Source organism: Anomaloglossus baeobatrachus, chromosome 5 (assembly GCF_048569485.1).
Source record: "Anomaloglossus baeobatrachus isolate aAnoBae1 chromosome 5, aAnoBae1.hap1, whole genome shotgun sequence".
NCBI classification, from domain to species: domain Eukaryota; kingdom Metazoa; phylum Chordata; class Amphibia; order Anura; family Aromobatidae; genus Anomaloglossus; species Anomaloglossus baeobatrachus.
In genome coordinates this window covers 114,194,662-114,209,029 of record NC_134357.1, presented here as the reverse complement: position 1 = coordinate 114,209,029, position 14,368 = coordinate 114,194,662, and positions in this window count along the sequence as shown.

Below are 14,368 nucleotides of genomic sequence, written 5' to 3'. Positions count from 1 at the left end.
ATTCCAAGAAAAGCACTTACTACCCACAATAAAATTTGGTGGAGGTTCCATAATGCTTTGGGGCTGTGTGGCCAATGCCTGCACCAGGAATCTTGTTAAAGTTGAGGGTCGCATGGATTCAACTCAGTATCAGCACATTCTTGACAATAATGTGCAAGAATCAGTGACGAAGTGGAAGTTACGCAGGGGATGGATATTTCAGCAAGACAATGATCCAAAACACCGCTCCAAGTCTACTCAGGCATTCATGCAGAGGAACAATTACAATGTTCGGGATTGGCCATCCCAGTCCCCAGACCTGAATATCATTGAAAATCTGTGGGAGGATTTGAAGCGTGCTGTCCATGCTCGGCGACCATCAAACTTAACTGAACTGGAATTGTTTTGTAAACAGGAATGGTCAAATATACCTTCATCCAGAATCCAGGAACTCATTAAAAGCTACAGGAAGCGACTAGAGGCTGTTATTTTTACAAAAGGAGGATCTACAAAATATTAATGTCACTTTTATGTTGAGGTGCCCATACTTTTGCACTGGTCAAATTTTGTTTAAATGCGGATTGCACATTTTCTGTTAGTACAATAAACCTCATTTTAATCCAGAAATATTACTCAGTCCATCAGTTATTAGATATATGAAACTGAAATAGCTGTTGCAAAAACCCAAATTGTTATAAAGAAAAAAGGTTAACATTAATAGGGGTGCCCAAACTTTTTCATATGACTATATTTTGTAGAGCCACCTTTTGCTGCGATTACAGCTGCAGTCGCTTCGGATATGTGTCTATCAGTTTTGCACATCGAGAGACTGAAATTCTTGTCCATTCTTCCTTTGCAAACAGCTGGAGCTGAGTGAGGTTTGTGAACAGCAGTTTTAAACTCTTTCCACAGATTCTAGATTGGATTCAGGTCTGGACTTTGACTTGGCCATTCTAACACCTGGATACGTTTATTTGTGAATCATTCCATTGTAGATTTTACTTTATGTTTGGGATCATTGTCTGGTTGAAAGACAAATCTCCGTCCCAGTCTCAGGTCAGAAAACAATCCCCATATTAACCCCCGAAGATGGAATTAGATTTGTTGCCTCCTTACTCAAAAACAAAGATCCAAACTTTTCTTCTTGTCACAATCAAACCTGATGAAGTTTTAGAGGCACCCTTGATGTTTTTTCACTGCTCTTATAGACCAAGTTACCGGATTATAGACTTCATGATATATTAGTATTCCATTTTCATGGATTTGACTATGACCTTGCTCATAATTTTGAGTGTTTCTCCCTCTTTGCATCACCTTCCAAGGAAGAGGACTAAACATCTCCCACTTTCTTCCAGTTGAACTTTGCCTTTCCAGAGATTCTAAGTTAGTTAAGACTAGAATCCATTTAGGAGAACTAAAACTATATCTCTTTTTCTGATATATTTTATTGTTTATTTGATTTTGTATTTCTTGTTTTTGTGATTTTGTTTCTAGAATCTATAAGATTTAAAATTACTCATATACGCAAGAAGTTGGGTACTGTTAACTTATTAGTGTAAGTTATATCCAAGTTACATACCGGGTTTATATTTAATCCTTTTATATTTTAATTGTTAGGAAAGTGTAATTGTTGTCTTGGTTTTTTATTTAATACTATAAGTCGAAAAGTTTCCTTATTACACGCTTATGTCCACAAAAATCTTTACTTATAATGTTAGAGGCCTCAATAGTCCGAGGAGAAGGTTTCAGGCATGGAAAGACATCAAAAATTCATATGCCGACATTGTTTGCTTACAGGAAATCAAATTTGCTAGAGAGAATCATCCCACCTTTTCAAACAAAAATTTCCCTAATTCTTTTTTTGCCTTGAATGAGAAGAAGAAGGCTGGGGTTTGTACTTTGATAAAAAAACACTGTCTCTTTTCAACTTATTAACGAAGCTTATGACGATCAAGGTAGAATCCACATTTTAGCTTGCAAAATCAATAATAACCCATGCACAATTGTCAACGTCCATGCCCCCAATTTTGGCCAAATTGGATTCCTGAACAGGGTAATTTCCATGCTAAATAATATTAAAATTGGAGACGTTTTCTTTCTAGGGGACTTTAATCTGGTCCCAGATCGCATATTGGATTCTACGGCCCAAAACAGAGTTTGCTCCTTTTCCCTTAGAAAATGGTTATCAGACAATGAACTTCTAGATACTTTCAGAAGTTTAAACGCCTCATCACGGGAATTCACTTTTTATTCTGATACCTACAATACCTTTTCCAGAATAGACTTAATCTTAACAACGTCTTTCTCTATTTCTAAATTTAAAAAGGTTATCATTCCTCAGAAAACATTTTCTGACCACTCACCAGTACTGGGTGAGATTGTATTAAATTGCAGGCTCAAAGACATCTCTTGTGGAAATGTAGTCCATTACTAATAAATTCCCCAATTTACAAGTCACAATTAGAGAAAATAATTACTAATTACTTTATAGAAAACATTGATGATTTGATTTGTCCTACAATAATATGGAATGCCCATAAAGCGGTAGTGAGAGGGGAATTAATGGGTATTTCAGCACATCACAAAAAAATCAAGAGTGAAAAAATCGTACAACTCCAAAATAAGATCAACAATGTTGAAAGAATGCAACAGAATCTTAGCTCTCCATCAATAGATCTTCATAGAGAGTTATTAGATCTCAGGTCCCAATTAAGATTAATCTTGTTGGAAGACTATGATAGATTCAATTTGTACTGGAAAAGAACATTTTATTCTTCAATTAATAAGCCCTCAAAATTAATGGCCCAAAGAGTTAAGAATTTGAGAATTCGTAAAAGAATTACGTCAATTAAAATGCCCAATGGTAATATGACTTATCATCCCAAGCAAATAGTTGATACTTTTGCCAAATATTATGAAAATCTCTATAATCTTAAAAATGATTCTCATACTCCCCAGCCTACCACAACTCTAATTAATGAATTCCTATCCAAATTGAACTTACCAAGTATTTCATCAGACGATCTAAATAACCTAAATATCCCCTATTCAGAATCAGAAGTTCGTAATGCTATTAACTCGTTAAAATTAGGAAAATCCCCTGGCCCTGATGGATATACAAACGAATATTATAAATTATTTTGCCCCCTCTTGATCTCACATCTGACCAAGACATTTAATAAAATTTCTTCATCAGGCCATATCCCTCAAGAAATGCTGCAAGCGACAATCTCATTAATCCCTAAGCCAGGTGGAGATAGTTCATTAGTTGGTAATTATAGACCCATATCCCTAATCAATACAGACACAAAAATATACTCTAAATTAATAGCAAATAGGTTGTCAAAGATCATCCCAAACATCATTAATGTAGATCAACTTGGTTTTGTTGAAGGGAGGCAAACATCTGATGGTACGAGGAGAACAATCAACCTTGTCCATCAGATGAGTAAAAATAATATACCATATGTATTGCTGGCACTTGATGCTGAAAAGGCTTTTGACCGTGTTAACTGGCAATATCTGAGGGCGACTCTGTCGAAATTTGGCTTCAATGACAGTTTTATTAATATGATTATGGCATTATACTCTGCACCAACTGCTAGGGTATATGCGAATAATCAGTTGTCATCTCCCTTCAGCATAACTAATGGTACAAGACAGGGTTGCCCTCTTTCTCCTATCCTTTTCAATCTTTCTATAGAACCCCTAGCTGAATACATTAGATCGAATGTAGATATTAAAGGGATTTTCACCAAAACAAAAGATGACAAAATTGGCTTATATGCTGATGATATTTTACTCTCCCTTTCTGACCCCATGTCTTCTGTCCCTGAATTGATTACATCCCTAGAAAAATGTTCACATATATCTTATTACAAACTAAATCCCCAAAAATCCAAATTTTTACATTTCCACTTAGATGATGTTTCGATAGGCTGTATTAAAAATATTACTTCCTTTTCACAAGAGACAAATTCTATTCCCTATCTAGGCATTACTATTACGAAAACTCTTCACGATATGCTGGAAACCAATATAAATCTCTTAGTTAACAATCTTAAAAAAGATACATTACATTACTCAAAAACTGAAATGTAATGTCTTGGCTGGGGAGGATAACAATTTTTAAAATGATGGTTCTTCCCAAAATCATTTATCAATTTAGATCCATCCCTCTATATGTTCCCTTGCACCATATTTTAAAATTAACAAAATTAATGAATGACTTTATATGGGATTCTAAGCGCCCCAGAATTTCTAGATTAACCTTAACTAAACATAGGAAAAAAGGAGGTATGGGCATGCCGGACCTTACCAATTATTACATGACTTTCCTTATTCAACAAAGCCAACAATGGTTAAAAAATTCACATCCCTTTCCATGGCTAGACTTAAGGTACTGTCACACATAACGAGATCGCTAGCGAGATCGCAGCTGAGTCACCGTTTTGGTGACGCAGTAGCGATCCCGTTAGCGATCTCGTTATGTGTGACACTTACCAGCGATCAGGCCCCTGCTGTGAGATTGTTAGTCGTTGCTGAATGGTCCAGGTCATTTTCTTCAAAGGCGACGTCCTGCTGTGCAGGACACATCGCTGTGTGTGACACTGTGTGACAGGGTCACAGTGACTGCTGAGATCGTTATACAGGTCGCTACTGCGACCTGTATTGTTCCTGCACCGCTGGTAAGATCTGACTGTGTGACATCTCACCTGCGACCTCCCAGCGACTTACCTGCGATCCCTATCAGGTCGCATCGTTTTCAGGATCGCTGGTAAGTCGTTGTGTGTGACTGGGCCTTTAGAGCTATCAGCTAACAACTATAGACCTCTCAAGACCCTCCTTCTTTCCCACATAATTAATCCTTCCCTTCCTCCTCCGAACACTCCTACACTCTGGGCCACAATTAGTGCATGGAAATATTTGTTGAAACAATCTCCCAAAATTAGTAAATACTCTCAAATAAAGAATTTTTCTCTCAATTTTTTAGCACTATTGGCTAATATAGAACTTCCCAAAGCTTGGCATTAACTGAACTTAAAAAAGGTTCCTCATATACATGACGGCAATGATTTCATTTCCTTTCTTGATATCAAAATCAAGCATAAAATTCCCAATATAGACTTCAAAACCCTAATGTCTTTAAGAGATACTCTTAGGAAACTTTTGGCTAACAAGAACTCGCTTCATGAATTGGTTGATTCTCTCTTTTGCAAATTGGATAATGCCCTGACTTGGAGCACAAAAAATATTTATCATCACCTTTTAAGCGATTTGAGCTTTAATAAGCTGAAATACATGGTGGAGTGGGAAAAAGAGCTTGGGATGGCGTTTTCAGAGGAAGATTGGTTTCACTCTCTTAAAGCAACTAACTCTTCTTCCTTGTGTGCTTCTCTTCTGGAAACTCATTTCAAGATAACTTCTCACTGGTACTACACTTCAACTAGGTTGCAGAAATTTAATCCTTCCATTTCCCCATTATGTTGGAGAAATTGTAAAGGCATTGGGAGTCTGTTACATATCTTCTGGGAATGCCCAGTGTTGAAGCCTCTCTGGGAAAAAAATATCAAATCTAATCAATAGAGTTACTCATTTAGATATTGTTTTGACACCCCAGTTAGCTCTCCTTTCTCTTGATCTAGATTCATTAAGCCCTTCCTATAAATCTTTAATCATCCATATTTTCCTAACTACAAAATCATTAATTGCCTCTCATTGGAAAAACCCTCTGCCCCCTGATATAACCCTAGTAACAAACTCAATAAAACAACATAATGAATTTGAGAGAAGACACGCCACTTTAAATAATTGCTTTCCTAAATACCATAAACAGTGGGACCTCTGGAATGAGTACCTCTAGAGTATTACGTAACTTATTTGTCTTATCGCTATGGATAATTAGCTTATTTTCGGTTTTTAAATACGTGTTCATTATATGAAATACCTTCTTGCATTCCCATGATTTAATTATATATTGTGGTCATTTACTTTATGGGATTTTGTAACTCAACATAGTTATTTAAGGTTATATAAAGGTTAGTTTGTGCACTATTGTATTGTTAGTTGTTTTTTTTTTTGTTTTTTATTTTTTTTTATATAGTTCTCCTATGTCCCTCTTTTCTTTTTCTCTCCTTCCCCCTTCCACTTAACCCAACCAATAAAAGTATTTGATCTCCAACTTCCTATTTCCTTTCACTCTCCTCCCTTCCTTATGATCTAGATATAGATTATATTAAGTTTGTTGTTAATCTGTAATTTATGTGCATTATTTAAATAATTTCTATGATATTACTTTTCCCCCTTTAATTGTTAAACCCTTTAATAAAAATATTTTAACACTGGACTTTGACTTGGCCATTCTAACACCTGGATACGTTTATTTGTGAATCATTCCATTGTAGATTTTACTTTATGTTTGGGATAATTGTCTGGTTGAAAGACAAATCTCCGTCCCAGTCTCAAGTCTTTTGCAGACTCCCAACAGGTTTTCTTCAAGAACGGTCCTGTATTTGGCTCCATCTATCTTCCCTTCAATTTTATCCATCTTCCCTGTCCCTGCTGAAGAAAAGCAGGCCCAAACCATGATGCTGCCACCACCATGTTTGACAGTGGGGATGGTGTGTTCAGGGTGATGAGCTGTGTTGCTTTTACGACAAACATATCGTTTGCCATTGTGCCCAAAAAGTACGATTTTGGTTTCATCTGACCAGAGCACCTTCTTCCACGTTTGGTGTGTCTCCCAGGTGGCTTGTGGCAAACTTTAAACAACACTTATTATGGATATCTTTGAGAAATGGTTTTCTCCTTGCCACTCTTCCATAAAGGCAGATTTGTGCAGTGTATGACTGATTGTTGTCCTATGGACAGACTCCCCCACCTCAGCTATAGATCTCTTCAGTTTATCCAGAGTGATCATGGGCCTCTTGGCTGCATCTCTGATCAGTCTTCTCCTTGTTTGAGATGAAATTTTTGAGGGCTGGCCGGGTCTTGGTAGATTTGCAGTGGTATGATACTCCTTCCATTTCAATATGATCGCTTGCACAGTGCTCCTTGGGATGTTTAACACTAGAACTACTGGACTCGTGACACCTATATAGAAATACATGGTGCAAAGTAGTCAAAATGACTACCTCAGTAGTTCTAGTGTTAAAGTTGTGTAAATCTTTTTGTAACCAAAGCTTTAAACTTCTCCACAACAATATCATGGACCTGCCTGTTCTGTTCCTTGGTCTTCATGATGCTATCTGCACTTTAAACAGAACACTGAGGCTATCACAGAGCAGGTGCATTTATACGGAGACTTGATTACACACAGGTGGCTTATATTTATCATCATCAGTTATTTAGGACAACATTAGATAATTCGGGGATCTTCAATGAACTTCTGGACTGAGTTTGCTGCAGTGAAAGTAAAGGGGATGAATAATATTGCACGCCTCAATTTTCAGTTCATTCTTTTTTACAAAAGTTTAAAATAAGTAATAAATTTCATTCAACTTCACAATTGTGTCCCACTTGTTGTTGATTCTTCACCATAATATTAAAATTTTAATCTTTATGTTTGAAGCCTGAAATGGTTGAAAAATCCAAGGCGGACAAATACTTTCGCAAGGCACTGTATGTGTGTGTGTGTGTGTGTGTGTATGTGTGTGTGTATGTGTGTGTGTGTGTGTGTGAATGTCCACTAAAGGAATCCGCACCATCGCATTTACAATCACGAAATTTTGCACAGACACCCCATGTGACTCAGGAAACGTCATAGACTATGCTTTGACAGGAAAATGTAACCCCGCGCTTTACAGTTACTCTCCAGAAAACCTCCCTCCATTAAAGTGAATGGAGCTATGAGCTATTAGATTATTAATAGGAGTTGTAATTGGTTGCTATAGGAACAAAATAAATTGTTAGTATAAGAAGCTTATGTGTGAAGTAATAAGATGTCGGTGGGGAGATGGATAGAGAGAGACAGAAAGAGACAGAGAGAGAGAGACAGTCAAAGAGACAGACAGAAGCAGACAGACACACACAGGGAAAGAGACAGGCAGGCAGGGAAGGAGACAGACAGAGAGACAGACAGAGACAGACAGGGAAAGAGACAGGCAGACAGGGATAGAGACAGACAGACAGAGACAGACAGGGAAAGAGACAGGCAGACAGGGAAAGAGACAGACAAGTAAAGAGACAGGGAAAGAGACAGAGACAAATGGGAAAAGAGACAGATGGGGAAAAGAGACAGTCAGGAAAAGAGAGAAACATGGAAAGAGAGAGATGGGGAAAGAGACAGAGACAAGGAAGGAGACAGAGACAAGTAAAGAGACAGGGAAACAGACAGACAGGAAAACAGACAGAGACAGATGTGGAAAGAGACAGACCTAGAAAGAGACAGACCTGGAAAGAGACAGACCTGTAACGAGACAAACGTGGAATGACTCAGACGGGGAACGAGACAGACGGGAAAAGAGACAGACGGGAAAAGAGACAGACAGGAAAAGAGACAGGCGGGAAAAGAGACAGACGGGAAAAGAGACAGACGGGAAAAGAGACAGACAGGGAATGAGACAGACCTGGAATGAGACAGACGGGGAAAGAGACAAATGGGGAAAGACAGATGGGGAAAGAGACAGATGGGGAAAGACACAGACCTGCAATGAGACAGACGGAGAAAGAGACAGACTGGGAAAGAGACAGACAGGGAAAGAGACAGACGGGAAAGAGACAAACAGGTAAAGAGACAGACCTGGAATGAGACAGACAGAGAGAGACAGACAGACACAGACAGACACAGAGATAGAGACATACACAGAGATAGAGACAGACAGAGATAGAGACAGACAGAGAGACTGATACAGACACAGACAGAGAGACTGATACAGAGACAGACAGAGAGACTGATACAACAGACAGATACAGACACACAGACACACAGAGACAGACAGACACTGGGAGAGAGACAGAGAGACAGTTACTATCCCAGGCATCACCCGGGTACTACAGCTAGTTCTTTTTAAAAAAACAAACTGAAAATCTATTGCCTGATTTCCCTGTAAAACCACATTGGTACTCCTTACCCAAAATTCATAAATCTTAATCCAACCCTCATAGACGTCCTATTATTTTGAGGGTGGGCTCACTCTAAGGGGTACTTTGCACACTACGACATCGCAAGCCAATGCTTGCGATGCCCAGCGCGATAATTCCCGCCCCCGTCGCAGCAGCGATATCTTGTGATCGCTGCCGTAGCGAGCATTATCGCTATGGCAGCTTCACATGCACTCACCTGCCCTGCGACGTCGCTCTGGCCGGCGAACTGCCTCCTTCCTAAGGGGGCAGGTCGTGCGGCGTCACAGTGATGTCACACGGCAGGAGGCCAATAAAAGCGGAGGGGCGGAGATGAGCGGGACGTAAACATCCCGCCCACCTACGTCCTTCCGCATAGCCGGCGTGAGCCGCTGTGACGCAGGTAGGAGATGTTCCTCACTCCTGCGGCTTCTCACACAGCGATGTGTGCTGCCGCAGGAACGAGGAACAACATCGTACCGTCACTGCAGCGAAATTATGAAAATGTCGGACACTACACCGATGATACGATTACGACGCTTTTGCGCTCGTTAATCATATCAAAAACGCTTTACACACTACGATATCAACAGCGACGCCGGATGTCTGTCACTTTCGATTTGACCCCACCGACATCGCAGCTGCGATGTCTTAGTGTGCAAAGTACCCCTTAGAGTTTCTCTCAAAATATGTATATTGGTTATTGCGCCCCCTGTTGAAAAAATCTCTTCCTATGTTAAGGACACTAACGATTTTGTTAAACAAATTGATTCCATAGATTGGCAGGATAATTTCAATTTTGCTTCTATAGATATTGAAAGTCTTTATACCTGCATCCCTCAAGACTTAGGAGTAGAGGCTATTGGTAAGGTATTGTCTAATTCTAGCAGAGAAAAATCTTTCATTAATTTTATGAAGGATTCGCTCTCCTTCATCCTGAAGAATAACGCATTTAAATTCTTAGACATTTGGTATTTGCAATGCGGGGATACTGCAATGGGTACCCCTGTAGCTTGCCCTTTTGCAAATTTTTTCCTTGCAGTTTTTGAGGATGAAAATACAGCCTTTCTAATCCCTACCTCAAACACATAAAAATTATTTTCGATACATGGACGATATATTTATAGTGTGGGAGAGCAAAAAGGATACTTTCAATACTTTTGTGGATTTCTTGAATGACGGCAATAAATTTAAAATGAGATTCGCCTCTATGTTTGGAGGAAAATCTCTTGAATTTTTAGATGTCAAACTTGAAATAGTGGACGGCAGAATTTTCAGATCGGTTTACAAAAAGCCTTCAGCTGCAAATACTTATTTGCAATATGACAGCATTCATCCTGTGCACACCAAACTATCCCTTCCCTACAGCCAATTTCTTAGATTAAAGTGTCTCAATAATAACAAAGAAGTTTTAAATTCTCAAGCTGATGAAATGGAAAGGAATTTTTTTAGTAGAGGTTATCCTTTAAAAATCATAAAAACATCAAGAAAAAAGCGTTGGGTTCTATCCCGCATAAGACAAAAGGCGCAATAAACTAATATAGATAAAAAAACGTTTTATTATTTAACTTCAAATATAGCCCTATCCAAAACAAAATAAAAACAGCTATTCTAAAACATTGGTATGTGTTAAAGAAGGATAAAACTTTACAAACAATAGGTATAGGGCAACCTTTAGTCACCTATAGAACTTAAAAGATCTTTTAGTTCACAATAGATTAGTAAATAATAGTAAAAAAACTTTTCTTGAAAACGATGGTCTAAAGGGAAATTATAAGTGTAGAAACTGCCCTTTTTGCTCCTTTCATAAAGTGGACAATCCTTTAAAAATTGGAAATAAATTTCATAGAGTAAAGGAGTTTATATCTTGTAAGACAAAGTGGGTGGTGTACGCCATAATATGCCCATGCCATCTGATTTACATAGGGAAAAAGATAAGACCACTCTATGTGCGATTTTGTGAGCATTTTATCTCAATAATGACTGGTAAGAGCTCTCACCGATTAATTCAACATGTGACGGAATGTCATGGAGCAAATCCAGAATTCCTGCAGTAGATGGGACTAGAAAAAGTGTTTCCTTCCCCTAACGGGGGTAATACACATGAAACATTATTGAGAAAGGAAGCCCGTTGGATTATTGAGTTTAATGCACTAGGTGCTGCAGGTTTAAACGATCGCAATGATTTATCAGTTTTCCTGTAAGACGCTAATATTGTGTCAAATTCCACTTAGTCTTTCTTAGAGCTTTCCACTTGCTGATTGCATTGTGACCAGACATATAGTTTTTTTGGGATATATATATATATATATATATATATTTATATATATATCTAATATATAAAGCTGAATGTGTGTGTGTATGTGTGTGTATATGTGTGTGTGTATGTCCGGGATTGGCATCCGCACCGTCGCAGCTACAGCCACAAAATTTTGCACACTCACACTTCTGGACCCCGAGAGCGTCATAGGCTATGTTTTGAGGGGAAATTTTAACCCCGCTCATTACAGTTATTCGCCAAAAAACCTGCCTCCATTAAAGCGAATGGAGCTTGGAGCCACAGTGCAGCCAGAACTTCAGAAGAATGCGCAGCCACGCCCTTATATGGAATGTTGGCGTGTCACGATGCAGCCAGGGAAAGACAGACACAGACAGGGAAAGAGGCAGACACAGACAGGGTAAGAAACAGACATAGACAAGGTAAGAGACAGACACAAAGAGACAGACACAGACAAAGCTACAGACTGACAGGGAAAGTGACAGACAGGGAAAGTGACAGACAGGGAAAGTGACAGACAGGGAAAGAGATAGATAGACAGACTGGGAAAGAGATAGACAGACTGGGAAAGAGATAGATAGACAGACTGGGAAAGAGATAGATAGACAGACTGGGAAAGAGATTGAGACAGATGGAGAAAGAGACAGACAGGGAAAGAGACAGACAAACAAAGAGATAGAGAGAGAGAGACAGAGAGATATATACAGAGGGGGAAACAGACAGAGAATGGGAGAGAAACAGAGAGATAGTTACTATCCCGGGCAGCGCCAGGTGCTATGTTGTGAGGCGAAATTTTAACCCAGTGTTCCAATTTACCAATCAATTTTGCCCCTATCTACATAATGGGGAAAAAGGGAAACGAAAAGTGTTGGGGGCAAATTGACAGCTGCCAGATGTGAACAAAAAGGACTTAAAGAATGAGAGCGATGGCGCCAAAGAGTATATACCGTACAGTTGCTAAGGTGGGTCCCCGACATGGGATACTCACCACACTCAGGGATATGAACACACACACAAAATGCGCCACACACTACCACGTGCTTGAACACACATACCACCCTCAGCACACATTTCACCACACATACACCAACCTCGCCACATAATCGCCCTAAACACACACACAAGTCTGGTATTATCCTTCAAAAATAAAAATCTGATTAATAAGCAGCCAAACTACAAGAACAACAAATGTACCACATAGGAAATATGGCAGCTGTCAGTCACATGACCTGTCTATATTGTGTATGTGTGAGCTAATATATACTGTCAAAGGGGGAGGGATTTCTGTTGCCTGGAGATTTATCAGGCTGCCAATAGCAACCAATCACAGCTTAGCTTCTATTTTGCTACAGTTAATTAATCTGAGCTCTGATTGGTTAATATAGGCAACAATTTAATAATTACATTTATATCTATTTGTTTTATGTTTTTTGTGTGCAGAATACATTATTGTTAATACATTCTATTTTGTTAACAGCAGTTATTAACCCGGGCGAAGCCGGGTAGTACAGCTAGTATATATATATATATATTTATATTAGTGATGAGCGAGTACTAAAAAGCTCGGGTGCTCGAAGCTCGGGCCGAGCCTCCCAAGATACTCGTGTACTCGGCCCGAGCAACGAGCCCAATGTTATCCTATGGGAGACCCGAGTATTTTTGTGAAATGACCACCGGCAGCATGTAGAAACCCTAAAATAGGCACAAAAGTCTCCGAAGAGTGCTCAAATGACATGGCAACAGCATGGGGAAGACCCCTTGAAGCATTTATCACTCAAAAGTCACAGCTGTGAACAATTTTGTCCGCGTTTTACGCCATTTTTACGGACTCACCAGAAAACCTTCCAAAATGACACCAAAATGAATTTTCATGGCGGAAATGTTAAGGGCACATACCCAATAGTGAGATAGAGCTAATGTATGTTACTTTTTGAGATCAATACATGAAAGATTTTACGTAAAACATTGTGTGGCACTCCGATGTCCCTGAGAAGAGACGTACATAAAGGCCTCTGAGTCTAATGTGCCCATTTTGAGGAACTGAGTCTTTGTAGTATTTTCCTTTGCCAGGGCAGTCCAAAATTTTGAGGTTCACCAATGACCCTGCATACAGACGTGCATGAGGGCCTGTAAACCTGAAGTGCCCATTGGAAGGAAGTGGGTCTTTTGTAGTATAGCCCTTAGGCAGGGCAGCCAAAAATTGGGAGGCTCCACGTTGTCCCTGGATAGAGACGTGCATGAGGGCCTGTAAACCTGAAGTGCCCATTGGAAGGAAGTGGGTCTTTTGTAGTATAGCCCTTAGGCAGGGCAGCCAAAAATTGGGAGGCTCCACGTTGTCCCTGGATAGAGATGTGCATGAGGGCCTGTAAACCTTAAGTGCCCATTGGAAGGAAGTGGGTCTTTTGTAGTATAGCCCTTAGGCAGGGCAGCCAAAAATTGGGAGGCTCCACGTTGTCCCTGGATAGAGACGTGCATGAGGGCCTGTAAACCTGAAGTGCCCATTGGAAGGAAGTGGGTCTTTTGTAGTATAGCCCTTAGGCAGGGCAGCCAAAAATTGGGAGGCTCCACGTTGTCCCTGGATAGAGACGTGCATGAGGGCCTGTAAACCTGAAGTGCCCATTGGAAGGAAGTGGGTCTTTTGTAGTATAGCCCTTAGGCAGGGCAGCCAAAAATTGGGAGGCTCCACGTTGTCCCTGGATAGAGACGTGCATGAGGGCCTGTAAACCTGAAGTGCCCATTGGAAGGAAGTGGGTCTTTTGTAGTATAGCCCTTAGGCAGGGCAGCCAAAAATTGGGAGGCTCCACGTTGTCCCTGGATAGAGACGTGCATGAGGGCCTGTAAACCTGAAGTGCCCATTGGAAGGAAGTGGGTCTTTTGTAGTATAGCCCTTTGGCAGGGCAGCCAAAAATTGGGAGGCTCCACGTTGTCCCTGCATAGAGACGTGCATGAGGGCCTGTAAACCTGAAGTGCCCATTGGAAGGAAGTGGGTCTTTTGTAGTATAGCCCTTTGGCAGGGCAGCCAAAAATTGGGAGGCTCCACGTTGTCCCTGC